Genomic DNA, 24,493 nt, shown 5'->3' with positions numbered 1-24,493 from the left:
CTTCCCCACGTTGGCCTCTTTGTTCCAGACAGGAGCTGACTTGGGGGTCTGGGGGAGGGGGTGACTTCTCTGTGTGGTCCTGGCCCCTGGGTCTGTGTAGGGTGGGGAGCTGCTATGGCAGGAAGGGACCAGCAGCTGGGGCACTAGCCCAACGTGGTCCCCAGTCTTGGGAGCAGTGAAGGGGTCGACAGCAGGGGGAGTGACCTAAACAGCCAGGCTAAGGCTGAGCGTGGAGGGTTGGGGACTTGTGCCGCAGAGCAGGGAGGTGAGCCCAGGAAGGGGGGGGGGGGGGTGTCTGTGGGATGATGTGCTGAGACAGAGGCCCCGGAAAGGGGTGCTGTGGAGTCCAGACTTGCTGGGAATGTTCCAGTCCTTTGCAAAATGAGCTGCCTTCCCCCGAGTTTGAAGCTGGCCCAGCCAGCCTCCTGGAATGTGGGTGTCTCTGCAGCCCCCGCACTGGGCCTCCAGGGAGCAGCGTGTGTGTGTGTGTGTGTGTGTGTGTGTGTGTGTGTGTGTGTGTGTGTGTGTGTAAGGGGGGGGGGGGGGACTCTCCCAGGAGGGCCCTCCTCGCCGTACTCACTGAGAACAGGGCGTGCACAGTTTGCTTGGAGCCAGCCCTGCTGGCCACTCTCCCCTCTGACCCACTGCTCTTCCTGGCGCCCCAGACAATGGCGGGCCCGGGGCCACTCCCGGGCATATCTCGGGTCGCCTGCCCGGCAGCCACCATACAGCCACCTTCCTGTGTGGCTCTGACTAACTGGGCCTGGCCCTGGACAGCATCACAATACAGACAGTCGCCAGGGTAACCTCCAGCCCCCGGGGCCACCTCCTGCTGGCTCCTGGCACCAGAGTTTCCAGGGCAGGCCTGGGGCAGGGGTGTGGGAGCATAAGGCCCTGGATGGCTGGGAAGAGCAGAGAAGCGTTGCCTGTCCCCCTGGTCACTCCCTCGGAGATCTCTCCTGGACCGGGGGCAGCAGCCCCTGTCCCTGGGTAGCCAAAATGCTCTGAGCCACCCTGCCAGGAAAACAAAGTTCGTGTGGTCTAGTCACTACGAGCAATTATTTATTCATGATTTCTGCACAGATGCCACCAACAGAGACACTGGCTAAGTTATATGCTGAAAAAAAAGAGAGAAAATTTGAGAAAAAAAATGAGAGTAAATAAGTCTATGGCATTTCATACATTTTAAAATTTTCTTTGATTTAATTTTGTGTGTGTGTGTGTGAAATTACAGTTTTTCTTTGGAGGTTTTGAAGGAAAGGAGGGAGAGGAAGTGAGAGAGAGAGTAGAGAGTAACCTACTCAAAAGGGAGCCCGGGCTTCTCCAATGGCGGAGAGAGTCCCTACACACATCCCAGCATTAGACATGAAAACATGAAAGTACACATCCCAAGAGGGGAGATGTGGGCGACATATATGCTCAGGCAGCATATGCGCCTCCTTTGATTTAATGTTTTAATAAAGCTTCTCGACTCCCAAATCCTACATCAGCCACCATGTAAGCTCATCTATCAGCCCAGATTTCCACTCAGGATTAGGTCTCAGAAGAGATCATTTAGCCACAAAAATTCAGAGATACACCAGTCTCTGGCTGAGAACTCTGGAGCACCCTTGGGAGGCGGGTGGGCAAGTCCTCGCCCTGCTGAAGCACCAGCAACCACACTTGCTCCCAGCTGCCGCCGTGCTAACAGCTGACTCCACTGCCTCTCGACTGAGCTCTGCAGAGATGCCCAGCTGCTGAAAATTTAAACCCACGGCCCCGTTAATTACTTTGGAGGTTCTGGAGGGTGTGGCCACAAATGCAGCCGTAGGACATCTCCAAACTCCATAATACTGACATCCCTTTAGGAATACACCAAATTAGACGGGAAAGTAACAGACAGACCAACCAAGCTCAGTCAACAAAAACTTTAACACAGGAGGCTGAGCTCACAACATCACCTTAGTAAATCCCCAGCCAAGAGCTTAATGACACCATTGTGAGATACAACAATTTTTCACAAAATTTTTTTTTTACTGAAGTGTTTTATTTGATAATTCCATTAGTCATTTGGTTGTAACAAGCAATATAAAATACATTACTCTGGGCATGATATGGGGACTTGGAGGGTGGTTGAAAAAATGGAAACAATGCTGGAGGGAAGGTCACGTTAGTGGTGGGACTGGAGTTAAAATATACCGAATGCATCATGAACAAAGTTGTTGTAAACCACAGTGCTTAAATAAAATGGGAGGATAATTTGTTACACGGAACCAACCCCCAAATAAAATGTCTTATTCTAAATATACTATCAAGGGGTGGAGAGATAGTACAGTGGGAAGGGTGTTGCATGTGGCTGACCCAGGCTCAATTCCCCAGCATCTCATATGGTCCCCCAAGGCTCACCAGGAGAGATTCCTGAGTGCAGAGCCAGGTAAAAGCCCTGAGCACTGCTGGATATGGCCCCAAAAACAGAAACAAAAAGAACAAAACAAGAAACAAAACAGAAAACTAGACATACTATAGTTAAAAAGCTTAAGCTTATGCTTCTTTTCTTTTTTGCAGGGGAGGGATTCTTGGGTCACACCCTACGGTGCTCAGCTACTCCCTGCTCAAGGCCTGGGGGTCATTTGTGGTGTTGCTCAGGGCACCTGGGACCTCATGTGTGCAGGGCAAGTGCTCTACTGCTCAGTCATACCCTGGCCCTCATTTTTAAAACAAAATCTTGGCTTAATTATGTAGTGTGTATGAGAGAATCTGGTCTGTGTAATTGGAATCACACTGCACAGAGCTAAACACAGAAACAGAGTTGCTTCCGGCTGGGCTGCAGAGCCCCGGAACAGAACCTCCTAATTCTGGACAAAGGGCTTGGTTGAAATCTAGTGCAACTACTGTCAGTCATTTGTCATTAGAATCTGATCAGACTTGGTTTAAAAACAATATTTTTTCGAGGGCCAAAGCGATAGTACAGGGGTTAAGGATTTATTTGCCTTGCATGAGGCTGACCTCGTTAATTTATTTTATTTTTATCTTGCTTTTTGGTGCCTCACCCAGCAGTGCTCAGGGGTTACTCCTGGCTCTGCACTCGGGGATCACTCCTGATGGTGCTCAGGGGACTATATGGGATGTCGGGAATTGAAGCCAGGTTGGCTGATATACAATTGCTCCAGCCCCAGTAAAATGGTTCTCTAAGATGAAGTACCAGAATGAGTCCTGTGGCTGATCACGGAAGCACTACAGGTATAGGGATGCCACCGCCAGCCCCGCTCACGCATAATAACCCCACCTGCTTTCCTTGGGAGACAGAGGCTATGAGGCAAATGACCTACCCTGGTGTGGTCAAGGGAAGGAAACAGAGTACCAAGGTCAGTTAAGTTACTAAATTTTGGAAACACTTTTACTTTTTGTTCCTTAAAAAAACCAAACTAAAACACAAATATATTCGAATATAAATAAAAGTTCTAGAGGGACTGGAGTGATGGCACAGTGGCTAGGGCGTTTGCCTTGCATGTGGCTGACCTGGGTTCAATTCCCAGCATCCCATAGGATCCCCCTAGCACTGCCAGAAGTAATTCCTGAGTGCAGAACCAGGAGTAATCCCTGAGCATCCCTGGGTGTGACCCCAAAAGAAAAATAAATATATTAATTAAAAGTTCTAGAATGTTCTGTGTCCATAGAGATGTCTAAACTCAGAGTCACCATACTGTGGTGACAGGGGTCCCTGAGTGAGTGGGCCTGGTGCATTCAGGGCCGACAGACATTCCCTGGCCGGCATTGATGAGAAACAGGTTGCTGACAGATCACCAGTCAATAACCAACAACAATTCCACAGAACAGGTCTAGGGAAGAGCAACAGCCAGAGATTGGGGGTGGGGTGGGGGGCTGGGCTGTGATAGGCTAGGGGAAGCAGTCAGGGGAAGCAGAGCACAAGGAGAAGTTTAACACAGGCCCAGGGAACTGTGAGTCCAGGGGAGTCGATGGACTACGGAAGCACTGCAGTGGGTGAGACAGAGGGTGGCAGGGAACTCAGCATAACTACCTCGAAAGAGAAGCAGAACGGAGCCAGGCCGATCTGTTCATAATGGAGGAGCAATAACCACCAGTTATGGGGGGCTGGCGCCCCCTTTGGCACTGTCCTTTGAGGAAAGTCTCCTAAGATCTTTCTCCTCAAGGAGAACCCCCAGGTGTATAATCAGCAGGGCAGCACCCCCAGATGGCCCCGAAGCAGTGCCAGCAGGCACCCAACAGAGACCCAGCACCCTGCATTTGGATGAGCGTGGACACCAGCCCGTCCTTGCTCAGTTCCCATCATCCTCCCACTGCAGTTCCCGTGTTGAACTAGGCCGGTGTTCCTGGTGTAGCATCCAGTGCAAGACTTGTGTTCCAATATGCCCGCCCCCACAGTCTATGGCTCAGAAGATAAGAGCTCAGAAACCCAGCCTCCAAGGACCTCGAGATTGTACAGCAGTTCAGGCATATTTGTCTGGCATGACCCACCCCGGGGTCAAAGGTTCAGTTCCTGCACCATGTGGTCCCCCAAGCCTCGTCAGGTACAGCTTAGGAGGCCAGCACTTGGGCAGTGTCCCAGGTTTTCCTGGCCTTGTCGAGCTCCAGGAGCATCACAAGGTCAGACCCTTGCATTGAGCTAACGCTCCTCTTGGCTGAGAATCCCTGGTCGGGTTTCCTGCATAGCCCCAGGCCTCCTGAGCACCACTGGGAGGATCCCCTCAATAATCAGTGCTTGGGGCCAGAGCGATAGTACAGTGGGTCGAGTGTTTGCTTTGGCACACGGCAGACCCGGGTTCGATCCCCGCCATCCCATACAGTCCCGAAAGCATAGCCAGGAGTGATTCCCGAGTACAGAGCCAGGAGTAACCCCTGAGCATCGCTAGGTCCAAAAACGTCCAAAAACAAAGCAAAGCAAACAATAACCGATGCTTCTTTAAGAGCCAGCCCTCCGTAAAGCTTGTTCTCCCTCTCAGGGTTTCAACAATGTTGACTGAGCATATGGCAGGCGCTGAGGGGCAGCTGGAACCTGCAGGGACCCCAACAGACAAGCCCCTCCCTGGAGAGCTGCTATTCTATGGGGCCAGATGAGGAGGTTCCTGGCTCTGACCTCACTCCCTGTGCCCACAAGATGCTTCTCCATTTACAGTTCCTCTCCCCAAGCAAACATTTGTTCCTGATTGGGACCTCTGATGGGGAACACAGCACAGCTCCTAGCCCAGGGTAGGGGCTCAGTCGAAACCAGATGGGATTCACAGATAAAACGGGGGCTCAGCCTGTAACCCCACCTCAGACGAATTTGACACCCAGTCCGGACTGGATTTCTCCAAACACAGTTCTCAGAGCCATCCTGTGCTAGCAGGCCTCACTTCCACCTCTGATTGTCCCTATATTTAGCATCTGCTGTGACCCCGTGCCCCTCTCCTCTCCACGGCCCCAGGGAACTGCCGGCTGCTTTGATGGCCTGTTTTCCCAGGCCCTGATTCTGCTTCCCAGACCCTTGACCTCCTCCAAGGAGGCAGGGCCCAAACCCAGACTCCACTCAGCAGCAGGTCTGCAACTCAGAACAGTGCCCTCACTTGGCAGCGGAGACCATCACCTGAGGACAGACTGCCTGGTGTGTGTGACTGTGTGTATGTGACTGTGTGTGCGAGTGTCTGTGTGAACGTGTGTGAGTGTGTGAATGTGTGTATGAGTGTGTGTGAGTATGTGTGTGTGAGTGTGAGTGTATGTGTGAGTGTGTGAGTGTGAGTTGTGAGTGTGTGAGTGTATGTGTGTGTGTGAATGTGTATATGAGTGTGTGAGTGCGTGAGTGTGTGTGAGTGTATGTGTACATGTGTGAGTGTATGTGTGAGTGTGTATTTGTGTGTGTGTCAGTGTGTGTGTGTGAATGTGTGTATGAGTGTGTGTGAGTATGTGTGTGTGTGAGTGTATGTGTGAAGTGTTTGTGAGTATATGAGTGTATGTGTGAGTGTATGTGTGAAGTGTGTGAGTGTGAGTTGTGAGTGTGTGTGAGTGTATGTGTGTGTGAATGTGTATATGCGTGTGTGAGTGCGTGAGTGTGTGTGAGTGTATGTGTACATGTGTGAGTGTGTGTATGTGTGAGTGTGTATTTGTGTGTGTGTCAGTGTGTGTGTATGTGTGTGTGAATGTGTGTATGAGTGTGTGTATGTGTGTGTGAGTGTGTGAATGTGTGTATGAGTGTGTGTGAGTATGTGTGTGTGAGTGTGAGTGTATGTGTGAAGTGTTTGTGAGTGTATGAGTGTATGTGTGAGTGTGTGTGTGGTGTGTGAGTGTGAGTTGTGAGTGTGTGTGAGTGTATGTGTGTGTGAATGTGTATATGAGTGTGTGAGTGCGTGAGTGTGTGTGAGTGTATGTGTACATGTGTGAGTGTGTGTGAGTGTGTGTACGTGTGAGTGTGTATTTGTGTGTGTGTCAGTGTGTGTGTATGTTGTGTGAATGTGTGTATGAGTGTGTGTGTATGTGTGTGTGAGTGTGTGAATGTGTGTGTGTCTGTGGCCTGACCGGGAGCCTCCTAGAAACACCAGGGCACCTCCTTGTACTTCCTGAGCCCTTCAAGGAATTCGGTTCTGGGCCCTGATTCTTCCACTGTGCACTGGACCAACTGCTCACTGCCTCCCTGCCAAAGGGAAGGGGGGACTAGGGAGACAGCACAGAGGGGAGGGGTTTGCTTTGCCCATGGCGACACCCAGGTTCAATCTCTGGCCTCCCATATGGTCCCTGAGCACTGCCAGGAGTGACCCCTGATCATCACCAGGGGTGACCCCAAACAAAACAGGGCCTTTAGCCCGACTCCCAACCCGACCCTCAGCGTAGCCCCCCGAGGTCTCACTTATCTTGCCAGGTCCCCAGTGACGTCCCTCCTCTGCACTGCCCGGGCCCACCTCCCTTCTCCTCCTGCGCAGAGGAGGGCTGAAGCTTGTGACTCTCAGAGGCCCTGGGCTCAGGGGTACCGAGGCTTCCGCTCGCAGGCCCACTCTGATGCTCTAATGGAGAATCTTTCTGCTTGCTGTAGGGCTGTCGGGTGCTGCCCCGTCTCGGCCTCGGAACCCTGTCCAGGACATATCACGTGCGTGTCTTGTGAGGACCCCCCCCCAGCATGGGGAGCCTGTGAGTTTCCGTCTCGGGGACCAGGCGCACTTGGGAGAAGGAGTCTTCCCGGGCCCTGAGCTGCTGGAGGTGTGAGGCCCTATCCCTGGCCACGAAGCCAGGGTGGCCCTGAGCGCCTGGTTGCTGCCAGGCAGGTGGGGATGGTGGGGGGCCGGCCCCCAGGCCTGAGAGGAGGCCTCTCCATTCCTCCCCAGTGACACTGCCACCCACGTGGCTTGGGGTTTCTCTGTTTGCTCTGGGCTGGAGCACTCGGCCCGCGAGTCTTGCCAACCAGAATGAAGCGACCCAACCGCAGTGCTTCTTGGGTCATTGGCTTCGTAGGGAACAGACCCTGGGAGCTGCGCAGGATGGCAGGAGAGCAGAGCAGAAGGGGCCTTTGCTCCCGGGGCTCCAACAGCAGCAAGGATCCCAGAGGCCCCGGGGGTCTGAGAACCCTCAGAGTCCTCGTTGCTTCCCGAGAGCTGAGAGGCAGCCTCAGGAATGTTGCCCTTTAAGGGGGCCGGGGAAAGCAGACCAGCGTGCTGAGGCCCAAGTAAGGGAATCAGTAAACAGCCACGACGTGCCAAGCACTATTCTAGGAGCCGGGGGCAGAGTGAGTCAGGCGACAGTCCCTGTCCCTGAGGGCCTGGCATTCTTGGGGAGAGGCAAATAAATACCAAATGGTCCAGGTGCTGTGTAGGAAAATGAATGGAGCAGGGACTCCAAGAAAACCAGAGGAAGGGGGAACAGGGGTGCTATTTTAAGCGACCCAGCTTGGAAGGTCTTTCTCTGGAGGCTGATAGTGGAGTCCAGATGAGAATGCCAGGGGCTATCTAGAGGGGTACTGCAGTTTGGGGGCAGGGCCTATGCAAAGGCCCTGTGGCAGGTGTGTGCCAGGAATAGTAAAGGGATCCTTATTAGGGGGGCTGAAGAGAAGAGGGAGAGCAGGAAAAGGGAGGAGTAGAGACTAGGGACAGCATCTTTTCATTTTTGTTGATTGCAGTTTACAGGGGAAAAATTACTTTAATGTTGCAATCCAGTTCATAGATTCAAAATAAGACCGGAGTAAACTTTTCATGAAACCTATCGATGTGTGAGCTCATATTTTCTTTTCTCTAAAAGAAAGGAGACTGCTGGTCACAGCTTTTAATTTTCTGACCTTCTTAAAGGTGAAAAAAACACTCACCTGGGTCCTCAAAGACCATTGTGAGGACAGGGCTGAGAGCCTCAGCCACACACACTCTCTCTCTCTTACTCTCACTGTCTCTGTCTCTGTGTGTGTCTGTGTGTCTCTGTCTTTGCCTCTCTCTCTCTCTCTCAGTCTCTATCTCTGTCTGCCTCTCACACGCTCACTCTGTCTATGTGTGTCTCTGTCTCTCTCTGTCTCTCTGTCTCTGTCTCTGTCTGCTCCTCTCTCTCACTCTGTCTCTTTGTGTGTGTGCGTGTGTGTGTGTGTGTGTGCTCTTTTTGTGTCATGACACCAGTACTCAGGGCTTACTCCTGGCTTTGCACTCAAGGATCACTCTTGGCAGGGATCAGGGGGCCCTCTGGGGTGCTTGGAATCAATGGGGTGGGCCATGTGCAGTGCCAATGCCCGACCCCCTTAATGATCTCCCTGCCAGTCCCCGCTGTATCTCTGAAGGTCGAGCTAATAGAGTCAGTGGCTACTCAGCATGTGGGTATGCGAGAAAGGGCATCTGGGGAATAGCTCCTAGCGGACTGGAGTCATCCTACTGCGGGGAGGTGCTCGCCTTGCTTGTGGCTGACTCGGCTTTGATCTCCGGCATCCCATCTGGTCCCCAGAGCGCTGCTTAGGAGTGATTCCTGAGTGCAGAGCCAGGAGAATCCCTTGAGCATTGCCGGGTGTGGCTTGAAAACCAAAAAAAAAAAAAAAAAAAAAAAAAAAGAAAAGGGAAAAAAAAGAGAGAGAGAATGACTCCTCAATTCCTGGAAGTTAAGGGTGGGGTGGAGGTTTGGGGGAGAAACCCAGAGTTCTGGTTCAGACGAGAGTGAAGGTCGATGAGACAATGAGGTGGGGATGGGGCGGAGGCGGTCGACCTGGGTGGGCGTCTATCCACCCTGACCGGGAGGGCGGCCCACAGCCAGGGGCGGCTGAGACTGAGACCTTTCCAGCAGCGCAGGGGTGGGCAGAGACCCAGGGGTCAGCGAGCAGAGCCTGTGTCTGAGGCAGGGCCAGGGGAGACGCTGCCTGCGCCCGCCCGGCTCCCGGCCCCCGGCCCCGACTCCGTGGACCCTCGGAGGACGGCAGAGTTTGAGCAGGGAGAGGTGTGAGTCAAGCGGGGCTTTAGGGAAACGTGGAATAAGGAGTGATTGTCTGGGGCCACACCCGGTGGTGCTCAGCAGCTATTCCTGGCTCTGAGCTGGGGAGGGGCGCTGTGCTCCTGGTGGCGTGGGAGGGGGACACGCAGTGTTGGGGGGATGGAGCCCTGATGCCCTCATGGGCATGTGGAGGAGCTAAGTCCTCGGCCCCTGATAATAACGACTTTCAATTCTCCTAACTTTGGGGGCACATGGCTTCACTGATTGGACCTGAGGAAGGGACACAGGCCGCCCCTGGGGGACACAATAGTCCCGTGAGCCTGGCGCGATGTCCCCCTGTGCACACTCTCCTGTCCTGACACCCAGTGGCCAGTGACCTTGAGGTCATGCTGGGTCTGGACTGGGGGACCAGGACTCCTTGTGGGCAGAGGCCCTGCTCCAGGCGTCAGTGTGGGGCGCCTTGCATGACCCCTGACGCCTGCTGGCGAATGAGTAGCCTCACCACCCCAGGGTGGGCCGGCAGCCACGGGGCTGTGGGCTCTTGCCCCGTAGGGAGTTTCCTGAGGAATCTGGGGCCGGCTGGTCCCCATGTGCGGCCAGTAGGTCCATCTGGGGCCCTGGAGGATGGTGCTGCCGCCCAGATAATCATTACCAGAGTGGGTGGCAAGTGAAGAAAGAGAAGGGGAAAGGGAGGGTGGGGCTGGTGATGAGGAGTGAGACAGACAGACAGAACGTTAGGGACAGAGAGGGAGACGCCAACACAGGAAACGCAGGAACCATGGAGGGGACCCGGCTGAAGGGGCGGGAGGAGGCTGAGCAGGAAGAGGATGGAGACCACCAGGGAGCCCGAGCCTGGAAGAGACTCCAGAGGGAAAATGAGGAAGAGCAGGGCCGAGAAAATGTCCCACTGCGCCCGGAGCTGGCAAGATGGGGGGACATGGACTCAGAGACATGGGGCCCACAGACCCCTCAAGGAGCCCGCAGACCCCCCCAGGGAGCCTGCAGACCCCCCAGGGAGCCCGAAGACTCCCCCCAGCCCGCAGACCCACCAGGGGGCCCCCGCAGATCCCCCTAGAACCCGCAGACCCCACCCAGAATGCCCACAGACCCCCCAGGAGTCCGCAGACCCCTCAGGAAGCCCACAGACCCCCCAGGGAGCCCGCAGACCCCCCAGGGAGCCTGAAGACACCCCAGGGAGCCCACAGAGCCCCCAGGGAGCCTGAAGACCCCCCCAGGAAACCCACAGACCCCCCAGGAAGCCTGAAGACCCCACTCCCGCCCCCTGGGGAAGCGCAGTGTAGACACTGCCCTGGGCAGCCTGTTGTCCCCGACACACACTTAGCTCTGGCCTGCTGTCTGAGTTCAGCCCAGGACGCCCCTCCTGCACCTGCCTGGGCATAGACCCCCAAGGGCCTGGGGCTGTCCCCATTCCCCACTGGGCGCCGGGATGCCTTCTCTCTGAAGGTGGGCCAGAACGGGGAGAGCACTGGCCCCTGAGCCTGGCTCTGTCCCTGCTTCCGTTCTTCACGGGCCCCGGCTATGGCCTCCCTCTCTGGCCTCGACCCTCTCCCCGCAACAAGGGATGCAGCAGCCCATCCAGCTCCACAGAATTGGGGACAGGAGGAAAGCCTGTCACACCTGACCTCTGCTTCCATCCACCCACTGTCACCACTCCCTCCTCCAGCCTCTCCCGACCCTCCACCTCCCCTCCCTCCTTCCCCTCCTTCCTCCTCTCTTTCTCTCATTTTCTTGCTTTCTCTTTATTTCTCATTCTTTTTTCTTTCTCTTTTCCTTTCTTTCTTCCTTTTTCCTTTTTCTTTCTCTTCTTTTTTCTCTCTCCTCTTTCTTTTTCTCTCTCCCCTTTTTCTCTCTCCCTTTCTTTTTCTCTTTTCTTTCTCTCTCTCTTTTCTTTTTCTCTTTTCTTCTTTTGGTCTTTCTTCCTCTCCCACTACCTCTCTTTCTTCTTTCTTTCTTTCTTTTTTCTTTCTTTCCTTCTTTCTTTCTCTTTTCCTTCCTTCCTTCCTTTGTTTTTCCTTTTTCTTTCTTTCTTTCTTCCTTTTTCTCTCTCCTCTTTCTTTTTCTCTCTCCCCTTTTTCTCTCTCCCTTTCTTTTTCTCTTTTCTTTCTCTCTCTCTTTTCTTTTTCTCTTTTCTTCTTTTGGTCTTCCTCTCCCACTACCTCTCTTTCTTCTTTCTTTCTTTCTTTGTTCTTTCTTTCCTTCTTTCTTTCTCTTTTCCTTTCTTCCTTCCTTTGTTTTTTCTTTTTCTTTCTTTCTTCTTTTTTTCTCTCTCTCTTTCTTTTTCTCTTTTCTTTCTCTCTCTCTTTTCTTTTTCTCTTTTCTTCTTTTGGTCTTTCTTCCTCTCCCACTACCTCTCTTTCTTCTTTCTTTCTTTCTTTCTTTTTTCTTTCTTTCCTTCTTTTCCTTTCTTCCTTCCATTGTTTTTTCTTTTTCTTTCTTTCTTCTTTTTTTCTCTCTCCTCTTTCTTTTTCTCTCTCCCCTTTCTTTTTCTCTCTCCCTTTCTTTTTCTCTTTTCTTTCTCTCTCTCTTTTCTTTTTCTCTTTTCTTCTTTTGGTCTTTCTTCCTCTCCCACTACCTCTCTTTCTTCTTTCTTTCTTTCTTTCTTTTTTCTTTCTTTCCTTCTTTCTTTCTCTTTTCCTTTCTTCCTTCCTTTGTTTTTCCTTTTTCTTTCTTTCTTTCTTCTTTTTTCTCTCTCCTCTTTCTTTTTCTCTCTCCCCTTTCTTTTTCTCTCTCCCTTCCTTTTTCTCTTTTCTTTCTCTCCCTCTTTTCTTTTTATCTTTCCTTCTTTCATTCTTTCTTCCTCTCCCACTATCTTTCTCTTTCTTCTTCCTTCCTTCCTTCCTTCCTTCCTTCCTTCCTTCCTTCCTTCCTTCCTTCTCTCTTTCTCTCTCTCTCTAAATCCAGGACTCATGTATTAAGAGACCTTCCCTCCCTCCAGCTCCCTTCATTCCTCCCTCTCTCTCCTGCTCATGGTAAGGCAGCCCCTCTCTGCATCCCCTACCGATTCTCTTGCTTCTTTCCTGTGCCCAAATCTTTGTGCCCACCCCAGGGTGGCCTGGTGCCTTCAGTGGCTCTTCAGGGTTCCAGAGTCTACAGGTTCAGGTCAGGAGTGAGACACCAGGCGGGGCGGATCAGACTTCAGCCGTCCTGGCCAGCCTCCTTCCGCACAGTCCTGCCCGGGGCGTCCTGCCCTGGATGCTGCCGGGAAGCTGCTCAGAGACCAGTGACCCCGTGCCTGCACGGTCAGCCGTTTCCTGTGCTGTCAGGGGCCGCCTGGGCGGGGCGGGGACTTGCCCAGGGGAAGCAGGCAGCGTGGCCAACTCTCTCTAATTGACTCTGTATCTGAGGGGCGGTACGTACGGTGGCACCCCTGGGACAGGCCAGCCTCAGCCAGACCTCAGCCAAGGCAAGTCTGGGACTGAGTCGTCGGGGGTCCGTGTGCTCAGCCCTGCCCCCACCCTCCACACACCGCGGGCAAGAGGGGCGTTCTGGTACAGCACAGACATGGCCTGAAGCCCAGCCCAGATGCAGAAGAAAAAGGCCCAGACTAGCCACCCCACATCTGCCGAGAGGGGGCAGGAGGGGAGGGACGCTCAGGCTTCCTGCCTCCGTGCTCTCTAGATAGGTACCCAGAAGGGGGATGGCTGGTTTCTCTGTCTAAGAAAACTGCAGGAGCGGGAGAAGTGGTACAGGGGATAGCACGTGTCCTTGCACGCAGCCCGGCCGGGTTTAAGCCCTAGCACCCCTGGGTCTCCCTGAGCCCACCCGCAGTGATCCCGGAGTGCAGAGCCATAAGCCCTGAGTAGTGCGCCTGGCATGGCCCCCAAACAAAACCCAGGAAACTCCATAGCGCTTTCCAGGATGGCCGCATCAAGCTACATTCCCGCCAACGGCACACGGCTTTCTTTTCTCCATCCCTTCTCAGATGCTTGTCATTGCTGCTTCTGATGTGACAGGTGGAGGCTACAAAGCAGAGAGGCGGCTTCCCTCAAAAACACAGTCTGAGTGGCCGTCACGGCCTCTCAAAAACTCTCTTGCAAACTACAACACCCTAAAGGAAAGAGTGAGCAAAAGGGAATGCCCTGCCAACAGAGGCGAGGTGGGTTGGGGGGAGTGACGTGGGGGGGTGGGAGGGATGCTGGGATTAGTGGTGGTGGAGAATGGGCACTGGTGGAGGGATGGGTACTCGATCATTGTATAACTGGAACCCAAGCACAAAAATTTGTAAGTCTGCAACTGTACCTCATGGTGTTTCGCTAATAATAAAAATAAATAAATAAAATAAAAATTAATTAATTAGAAGGGCTGAAGTGATAGCACAGTGGTAGGGTGTTTGCCTTGCGCACAGCCCGCCTGGCCGAGCCCGGTTTGATTCTTCCACCCCTCTTGGAGAGCCTGGCAAGCTACCGAGAGTATCTCGCTGCATGGCAAAGCCTGGCAAGCTACCCATGATGTATTTGATATGCCAAACACAGTAACAACAAGTCTCACTATAGAGACGTTACTGGGCCTGCTCGAGTAAATTGATGAACAACAGGAGGACGGTGCTAATTAGCTAAAAAACACAGTCTGACCCAAAAGGAGAGAGAGAACAGAGGGGAATGCCCTGCCACAGAGGCAGGGTGGGGTGGGGGATGAGGGTGGGAGGGATACTGGGACCCGTGGTGGTGGGAAATGGGCACTGGTGGAGGGATGGGTATTCGAAATAAATTAATTAATTAAATTAAACAAAAAATAAAAAACACAGTCTGCCCACAGGCAGCAGCATCGCCCGGCCCGAGCCCCAGCCCAGTTTTCCGCCCAGGTTTCCTGCCCTTTAGGGCTGGAGCGATAGCACAGCAGTAGGGCGTTTGCCTTGCACTCAGCCAACATGGCCGACCCGAGTTCTATTCCTCCGCCCCTCTCGGAGAGCCCGGCAAGCTACCGAGAGTATCTCGCCCGCACGGCAGAGCCTGGCAAGCCCCCCGTGACGTATTCGATATGGCAGACACAGTAACAACAAAGTCTCCAATGGAGACGTTACTGGGCCCGCTGGAGCAAAATCGACGAACAGCGGGAGGGCCTTTACCTTTACCTTTTTCCTGCCCTCTGTGGTTGTGCTGGCCTGGCCAGCCCGCCCACTCTAAGCTGACTCCTGGCACTTAGTCCGTACTGTGCTCCTCCTGGATGGAGGCCCCAGTGCTTGCTCTGACATCCCTTCACACACACGAGCACACACACCGGCACATGTACACACACACACATACACAGATGTCCACACACGTGTACCCACGTGTGCCTGGCAGGTGCCTTATGCACATGTGTATATGTACACACGTACACGAACACGCATACCTCACAGTATACCTGTGTGCAGATACACACATGCATATGCATATGCGCGCACATGCTTATGTTGTACTTACACGTATACATGTGCACACACATAATGCACACATATACCCACATGAGCATGCATGTGCTCACGTGTGCACGTAATAGTGGCCCTCATCAGTGGTCCTGTGATGTATGTGACTCACCACGGGGCACAGTCAGAAACGTCGGGAACAATAAGACAAAGAAAATATAACTTTCATTACCGTCTACAGCTGTAATTAAAAGGTAAAGGTAAAGGCCCTCCCGTTGATTGTCGATTTGCTCGAGCGGGCCCAGTAACGTCTCCATTGGAGACTTTGTTGTTACTGTGTCTGGCATATCGAATACTCTCAGTAGCTTGCCGGGCTCTCCGAGAGGGGCGGAGGAATTGAACTCGGGTCAGCCATGTTGGCCGCTTGTAAGGTGAACGCCCTACCGCTGTGCTATCGCTCCTTTCATTACCGTCTACAGCTGTAATTATTGTATTTTATTCTCCTTGTTGTTCACCTCTTGTGGTGCCTCTGTTAGACTTTCTCTGGGGCACGGAGGGGGCCATGGGGGGTGGGGTCAGTGCTGTCTGCAGGTGCAGGCTGGGTCTCGGGAGGTGCCTGCTGAGGGTTGGGGCAGCACAGACGGTCAGACGCTGAGCGAGCCACTGGACCGTCAGGGCAGAGCGGGAGAGCGGTCTGAGTGCAAGCGGGCCAGAGCCGAGCCCAGGCTTCCCGCCCACACCCATTCGCACCCTCCTGCACCTTGGGCACCTGCGTCGGGGCTGTCTTCAGGCCCCCGGCTCCCCGCTGAAAGGTTTGGGTGGCTCAGAGGTGCCACTGGGCCCAAACATGCTTTCCTGGGGTGCTTTCTGGGGTCCTCTTCTGAACAAATGAGCTGCAGCCCAGCCCCGAGGTCCGGGCAGTTTGGGAGGAAGCCAGCTTAGGACAGCAGCTGTGGGCACCTTCTCTCGCTGGTCCAATACCCACTGCGGGGATGGGGCAGCACCACTCATCTCACCTGCCGCTGCGCCCACCCCCTCCCAGGAACCATCCCACATTGTCCTGGCCTGGCAGAAGAGCACACAGGTCCAGGGGACCCCACACGCGCTCACCAGTGCCAACCTTGGATGCGTCCCTTCACCCAGGCGGGCCTCAATTTCCTCTTCTGAATGTGGGCCGCCAGGCTAGCTGAGCCCTCGATATACTCAAGACCGTCAGGGACCTGGAGCATCACTCCGGGCACCTGACTCCTCAGTGTCTGGCTTGGGAAGGCTGCGGCCAAAAGCCACGTCCCCAACGCCTTCCTGTCGTTTCAACAACTACCACTTACTAGAAATCACGCACTGCGCTGGGGGCTGGAGCTGGTGGTGCCCTGCAGAGCCCCCCGACGCCACCAGGCAGATATGAGGCTGTGTCCACAGCAGGAGTGAGTGGACTGGAAGGGTAGAGAGGACGAGCCTGGCTTGGCACGGCTGAGCCGGAGCCTGGTTCTCAGTCTGAGCCCGCTGATGCCTGGGGCCTCCTGGGAAGGACAGGGGATTCCTTGGCGCTGACTCAGGGCCTGGGGTGATGAAGCCACATCCCTGGGGCTTGCGAAGAGGGAGAAAGTGACGCCACCCGGCTTTGAGGTTCTAACCAGTGTGGCTGCTGGGAGTTGCAGGCGGCATGGTGGGAGGGGGGAGCGCCCCGCTGCTCCCTTGTCCTGGGGTCAGGCTCCCTGCGCTCCCTCTTCCCCCCTGGGAGGCCGTCTGACGTGCAGAGATCTCAGGAGGAGGGATTGAGGCCTTGCTGAGTGGGTGCAAAAGGCAATGTTGTCTAGCTTCGACATTCCTCGGTGGCTGAGACGCAGTGGAATTCTGTGGGAATTCCAGAGCTCGCTTGTCCTGGGAGCTCCCGGGACGGTGCCCCGCAAATGGCCTTTCGGAGCGCCGGGCAGCAGCGGGCAGGGACTGAGCCCTGCAGGACAGCCCCGGCAGCGACAGGAGGAGGCCACGAGACTCAGGGCCATGAAGAGTGAACTGAGAATTGACAAAGACATTTCCCCGTCCCGTCCGGGTCACGTCACCCCACGGGAGATCGCTTCCACGCTCTCCCGTTCTCTGCAGCCCTGCGTGTGGCATCGCCTTCATCTCCCCCAAGACAGGCAGATGCTGCCACCCCCAGCTCCGAGCTCCGAGGAAGCTGCATTAGTCGGGAGACTGGTTTTCAGAAGGGGGCAGGGGACCCAGAGGTGGCACGGGGCTCTAGGAACTGACCGAGCATCATTCGGTCCCCTCAAAAAGGACAGAACCAAAGACACCCAGCCTTCTCGTCTGTTCCCTCAAACCCCAAGTCACACTGGTTAGAACCTCAAACCCAGCAGGGATTTCCTGGCATGACTTTCTCCCGCTTCAGAGCCCCTGGGGATGTGGCTTCCTCTGCCGGGGTCCTGAGTCAGCCCCAAGGAATCCCCTGTCCTCTCCAGGGGCCTCTGAGTGAGAAAGGGGCCCTGAGGCAGTTGAGAAGTGAGCATGGTTTCCCTGGTAGTGATATGAGGAAGGCAGTTCAGAGAGGTCAAGCAGCTGCTTCAAGGTCACACAGCAGGATGGGAGCTTAGCTCCTGCTCACCTGGAGTAGGTGTCACAGTCCTCCCCATCCGGGGCAGCAAACAAGGACCTCACCCCAGAGAACTCACCCCAGACTTGCCACGAGAGGGCTAGGCACACCCAAATCCAAGGAGAGGCTTCCTGTCCTTCCTGTCACTGGGTCTTCCTGTCCGTAGGAGTGGGGGGCCCGGAAGAGGACGGTGACATCCCTTTTCTGCCCCAGAGGCTGGTCTGGGTGGGCGGGTGAGGTCGCCTCAGAAGCTCTCATCACCTGCCCTCACGTCCCTGTGTTCCCCCTATACAGGGTCAGCGGGTCAGCAAGATGCAGCCACCCAGCCTGAACTGACCCACTGTGTCCAGCAGGGCAGCTGAGGTCTCAGTGAGGAGTCTGCTAAGATCCAGGGGTGCTGTTGCTCCCCCCACCCCAGCCTTATACACAGCCTGAGCTGCAGCCCCGTGCCAGCACCCAGGGGCGAGCAGGCCAGAGTCTCAGGCCAACCCTCACCCCTGCCCCAGATGTGCAGTCTCAGAGGCAAGAGAGCAGGAAGACGGTCCCAAGCCTCCGTCTGTGTTCTCTAGGCCCCCCTCTATGCACCCCAAGCATCTCAAGGTCCCTATGGCCCCTGGCAGGCCTTCAAGCACTCAGAGACCCCAGGGGGCAGTGATCACCCTTTATTGTGATGGGGACCAGGAGAGGCTGTCGGCTCCGAGATATATTCCCAGTACTCAGGTGATGGGGGGACCATGTGCTCTGGGGACACAGGGGCGGGGGGAGGGCACAGGAGGACAAGGTTCGTGGGCTTGGCAGCAGATGCTGCCTTCCGACTGGAACAGACAAACAGCACACACACACACACACAGGCACACAAAGACACACAGACACACACGAAGACACACACACTCGCACACAGACACACAGGTATACACACACACACACACACACACACACACACACTCACACACCTGCCATCTCCCAACCCATTCAGAGTTCCGAATAATGGGCTCAGTCATTCCCTCGGAGAGGTTGGCACTGACAGGGTGTATATCCATCACATGGATAGCGAGGTCAGTTGAAGCCAGGGGTAGGCCTGGGTTACCCAGTGGCCGAGGAATGTTGGCCTTTGGGAGCACAAGAAAGGAGGCAGGCTCCCTGCTCAGATCCACCCCGGCTGGGAGGCAGGAGCCGCTGGCAGAACCTGCATGTGGTTAGAGCCTTCTCTCTGCCTTCCACCTGCACCGCACCCCGAGCAGCACAGAGCAACCCTCCAAGCCGTGGGCACTGCCAGGTGTGTCCAAGCATCAGGAAAGGAAGGACAGGCCTCAGTCCACTCCTTCAGATTAGCTGGGGTGCTCCCACTTAAGCCAGGGGTGCGTCTGTACAAGCTGAGCACATCCAAGCAGTGGCTCCAACATTTGTGCCTTTTGGGGTTTTTTTCTTACTTTCTTTTTGCTTTTTTCTTGTTGCTTTTACCTTTTTATTCCTTTGTTTGTTTGCTCTGTTTTTTTTTTCTTGCAGGAGATGGAGGACGACTTCAGGCTTGGCAGTGCTCAGGGGACCATGCGGTTCCAGGGATGGAACCCAGGCCTCCCACATGCACTCGTGCACTCGGCTGTTGAACCGTCTCTCAGCCTTGACTCCAGGTGCAGTGCCCACTGCAGCCAGGGCTGGCTCGAGACTGCGGGAGCTGCTCCGTGTCCCAGTTTCTGGTCTGAGGAGGTGTGTGAACAGGTGCTGTGCTTGCTGGGACGAGCACGAGCCGGTGGAATGCATGGTGGGCAAAGCTGAGTTCAGGTTGTGGGTTGAGGGAGAGAGACACCCATGGGAGAGGCACCAGAAGGGCCTTAACCAGGAGAGAATCTGAGGCAACCCTCAGGAGTGGAATCTAGGAGTGCCACCAATCTTACAGGCCTGCTCAAGCTCCCGCCTATGGCCCTTCCTTGCCTCAATTTCCTCCCCTGGCCCCGTGCATATGCTGGTGTCCTCTGTGTGGGTTTCCTGGCTCTGTGTCTGTTCCTAGGAAGGGGGGCGGGGTGTTGTCTCTGCAGCTGCAGGTGTCTGTGACGCTTTCTCTCTCTCTCTCTCTCTCTCTCTCTCTCTCTCTCTCTCTCTCTCTGGGGTGCTGTGCTGGGTTCCTTGCCTGCCTCCAAGACCCACGGAGGGAGGGAGACCTAAGGTGCTGAGGTTGCCACGTTGGTGGGTGGGAAGAGAGGAGGCCAGGGAGGTGATGGGACAGCTGAGCCAGGGAGGGCCACCGTGCCCAGGGAACCTGAGCAAAGTCACTGCATCATCTTGTGGGACATCACTGAACAGGAGCAGCCTGAACCATGCAAGTATTCTGCCTCCCGTCGGTAGAGGCTTAAGTCCGGGATTAAAGTGTGTGCAGGGCTGCTTCCGGCAGAGGGCTGTGCGGGAGAGCAGGTGTTTTGCTGGCAATCTTTAGGGTTCCTTGTGACGTAGGCAAGTAGTCAGGAAAGGGTCCCCATGGCAATAGAATTTCTAGGATGTAATAAAGGAACCTAGCCTTAAGACCATCAGGGCCCACCTTGTGAGCACAGGAACTAAGGCCTGATAAGGCTTTCACCTGACACCCACAACGGACCCAGAGAAGGCTGGACCCCCACTCTAAGAGAAGCTCCAGCAGGAACGAAATTTCAGGAAAGGAATTTCAAAGAAGACCACCAACCACTCCTAACTCTACCTCCTTGGCAACCTTCCTAGCAACGGACTCTTACCTAGGTAGAAGCCCCACATGAGGCCAGGTTGGGGAAAACCCTATAAAAGCCACTTTGAGCAAAGGAAGGCACACATCTGCTGCCCGAGCCCATGTGCTGCTTGTGCCCACGTGGCCAAGCACATGAGATGTCCGCATCTCCCCACTTGAGTTGTATACTCTCCCATGGAATGCTGGGGTGGCTGTTGGAGCTCTCTCCGCCCTTGGAGAAGCCCACATTCTCTCTTGAGCACATTCCTTTCTCTCTCACTTTCTCTCCTTTCTTCCCCTTCCTAAACCCTTCAAATGTTTTTACTTCACGGCTCATCTACTCCTGAAATTCTTTTCTGCACAGCAAGACAAGAATCTTGAAACCCTGGGTAAGGCCTAGGACTGACTTCTCCTTTCCTTCAAAGAGCAAATGCTCACTTCAACCTGAGTCCGTGGCTCCCCGAGAAATCGGGTGACTTCACTTGGCTTGTAGATACGACCACCCAATCTCTGCCTCTGTCTTCTCCTGGATTTCTCCTGTGCTGTCTGCATCTATGCCCCTTTCTGTAAGCTCCGAGTGGATGAGACTTCCTGAACAGCCCCCACGTGACCCTGACTAACTCCACAATGACTCAACAAAGGTCCAAACCAGGAGGATCCCAACCTATGAAGTTGGGAGACAAAAATTCAACACGCGGCATAAGATAATACGAAACTTACTGGGGAGGAGTTTGGAGGGGATGCAAAGGCTTCTCCCAGCCAGTTCCTCCCTGACCTTTGACCCTTCCCCGTACCCATCAGGATGCACCCCGCTGCACACAGAACCTCGTTCATAAGATGCCTATCCCTGGGTCCCTACCCCAAGATGCTGGTTTGGTTGGTCTTGGGGGGAAGGTCTTGGGAGGGGTGGTTGTGACAGGGGACATGAATGGGCACCTGAATCCCGAATCTCTAGATTCACAGACCCCTGAAGCCCCCTCTGTGAACCCCGAATGGTTGGCACCACACCCCCTTCTCCAGCCGAGGCTGCACAGGGACACACACGGGGACGAGAAGATGTAAAAGTATTTGGTCCATGCACGGCACCCCGGGATTCCTGCTGGAGGACTGAGTGGCAGTTAACACTTTCGGGGGTCTGCAGCAGGGCATCTCTGGCTCTGTGGTGTGAGGGAAATCCTGGAGGGAGGTGTGAGAACAGGAAGGCGGGAAGGCAAGGATCCCAAAGTGGGAGAGAGAGGCCACGGGAGACCACAGGGCGTGGTGGCCTCTGGGAGTCACACTTCCCAGCCTGCCTGCAATGCCCTACCATGTGACCACTGGCGAGCAGAGACCTCAGCTGCCACATGTGTGAAGTGGGACTTAGTGCCAACTGAGCTGTGGGCAGGGGTGAGGCCAGCAGGCAGAGGGGGAAGGGCCCGTGACAATGGAATTCCTTCGAAGTAATAAAACCAACTTAGCCCTAAGGCTGTCAGGGCCCGCCTTGCGATCTCAGGAATGAAGGCCTGATAAAACCTTCCTCTGGTCCAGCAGAGGCCCTGAGGAGACTGGACCCCTACAAAGAGGACTAACTTCACAGGGAAAAGACTGTGATAAGGACTTCAAAGAGATTCACTGAAAACTTTAAATTCCTTCCTTTATGACAGCACCAGATCAACTCCTACCTCGGCAGAAAACTCCAGGCCAAGCAACCTGAAGAAACCCTCTGAGAGCCAGCGTGAACAAAAGAAGCGCTTACGTATGCTGCCTAAACCCGTGTGCTGTCTGTACCGGTGTGTTCTGACCAAGTGCATGTGGTGCCCGAGCACATGTGCCGCCCACCTCTCCCCTCTTGTGATGTGTCTTTTCCTGCTTTCATGGCTAATACTGGGCTGGAGTGACAGCACAGCGGATAGGGCGTTTGCCTTGCACGCTGCCGACCCGGGTTGATTCCTCCATCCCTCTCTGAGAGCCCAACAAGCTACCGAGTGTAACCCTCCCACACGGCAGCCTTGGCAAGGTCCCCGTGGCATATTCAATATGCCAAAAACATTAACAAGTCTCACAATGGATACATTACTGGTACCCCTTGAGCAACATCAATGGACAATGTTACAGTGCATAGTTAATGCTATGTGTCCTGTGTCCTGGGCCCCTCTCTGCCTTTGGAGAGGCCCGCGTTCTCCCTCGAGTGTTTCTCTCTCTTTCTCTCCCTCCCTCCCCTTCCTCAAAACCTCCAAATAAAATCTGCTTGTCTTCTCCTGAAGTTCTTTTCTGTGAGAAAGGTGAAGGACCCCCAAAGGCCTGTGCCAGGCCCATCTGGCTTTCCTGTCCTGCAGAGAGCAACCCTCGCTCCAGCCTGAGCCCATGGCTCCCTGGGAAATCAGGTGGTGGGGATGAAGTCCAGTGCTGAGCAGGACAAGTGGGCAACAGGTGTGCCGTGACAGCTACATGAGGGGAATGGAGGAAATCTGGTTTGTCCCGGCCAGGGGCTCGTCGCTGACTTCCTAAGTCTAGCCTCCCAGCGGGTCCTGGGCTGGCAAAGGCAGATTGGGAGAAAGTGGCCATCTCTCTGGTCACCTTGGGGGCCCATCAGCTTCATACGTGTACACACACATGTGTGAACACAGGGCAAGGAAGTGGCCACACGAGAATCCATGTCTGCACAGGCCGAAACAGCCCTGCCCTTCCATCCTGTCGGTCACCTAGATATCTCCCAGTCCCACAGGGGATTCGGTGCTGGAGTCCTGAGGCCACCCCATCAGGGCGCTTTTGACCTGTCTGCTTTCCACCCGGGGTTCTGAGGGAGGGACCGGAACTGGGCTCCTGGTTCCCACTCAGCAGCTGTAGCCCTGAGAACCGCAGTGGAGATAAGCATCTCAGGTCTGCTTCAGAAGTGCCTGGCAGGGCTAAACGAGGCTACAGCAGCTCAGTGGCCCAGGACTGCAAGAGACGGACTTGCCAGCGCAGCCTTTCTGATCAGGGACCGGGGAGGTGACACAAACAGTGCTGCTCAGGGCTTTCTCCTGGCTTGGCCTGGGGACCATGCGAGGGGCTGTCAGCTGTGTGCCAGGCAAACACCCCAGAACACTGCACCATCACCCCAACGCAGGCTTCTGGGCAGATTCACACACACCCGCCCCACGGGGGCTCTCAAGGCACCGAGCGTGTGCTGGACAGCCCCTCTGTTCCCTGGGACGCCCCTCTCCGCGCCTCAGCAGTCTTGGGCTGCTGAAGTTAGTCAGTACTACACTGCCAAAAAAGACACAGGACCTGAAGGACATCGGAGTCCTGGCCCCAGGGTGTCTCTGGGGCAGCCCCATCCCACCCCTGGCCACAGAGCCCTGGTGTGCTGGCCTCCCACCAGACCAGGAGCTCTGGAAGGCAGCCTCTGGGTCCCTCCCCTCCCCGTCCCCATGCATGTTCACCCCTGTCCCAGGAACCAGCCCAGCACAAACACAGTCCACTCTCCTCACCGAGTGACCGTGTAGCTACAGAGCTCAGGCTCTGGTCTGGAGGCAGTGGCCAGCAAAAGCAGAGGACCCAGCCAGGATGGCCATGTTCAGTAGAAACTATATTTGTGAAGAAGGAAAAGGAGTGGAGAATCCTCAAGCAAGAAACCCCGAAACATGGAGAACCTTCTCTTTTCATTCTCTCTTTCTCTCTGTTTCTGCCTCTGTCTCTCTCTGTGTGTCTCTGTCTCTGTCTCTGTCTCTCTGTCTCTGCCTCTCTGCTCTCTCTCTCTCTCTCGCTCTCTCTCTCTCTTCACTGTAAGATGCACAGTTGCAAAGCTGTTCATGGTTGTGTTTCAGTCATACAATGTCCAACACCCATCCTTTCATCAGTGCACATTTCCCACCACAATGTCCCATTACTCTTCCACCAACAACCCCTGTACCCAAAGCCTGCTGCTATGGCAGACACTTTTCTTCTCTCTGTCTGTCTGTCTGTCTGTCTGTCTCTCTGTCTCTCTCTCTCTCTCTCTCTCTTTCTCTCGGCATTATGGTTTGTATTAAAGGTACTGAGAGGTTATCAGGTTATCCTGTTTGTTCCTTTACCACTTTCAGCACGCAGTAATTATCCAGAGTGGTCATTTCCAACTATCTTTGTCATAGTGGTCCCTTCTTTATCCCAAGTGCCTTCTCCCCAGCACTTGAGGCAGGCTTCCGACTGTAGGTGGAAGTTACAGTCTGGCAAAGGCAGATTGGGAGAAAGTGGCCATCTCTCTGGTCACCTTGGGGGCCCACCAGCTTCATAGTGTACACACACATGTGTGAACACAGGGCAAGGAAGTGGTCACACGAGAATCATCCTGGCCCTCGTTTCTACTGTCCTTGGTTATTAGTCTCATATTATATATGGTCATGGTCCTACCGTTGTTCATCGATTTGCTCGAGCGGGCCCAGTAACGTCTCCATCATGAGACTTGTTGTTACTGTGTTTGGCATATTAAATACATCACGGGTAGCTTGCCAGGCTCTGCCGTGCAGGC

Source organism: Sorex fumeus, unplaced genomic scaffold (assembly GCF_029834395.1).
Source record: "Sorex fumeus unplaced genomic scaffold, SorFum_2.1 ptg000030l, whole genome shotgun sequence".
NCBI classification, from domain to species: Eukaryota; Metazoa; Chordata; class Mammalia; order Eulipotyphla; family Soricidae; genus Sorex; species Sorex fumeus.
Note: the sequence above shows the minus strand (reverse complement) of the source record.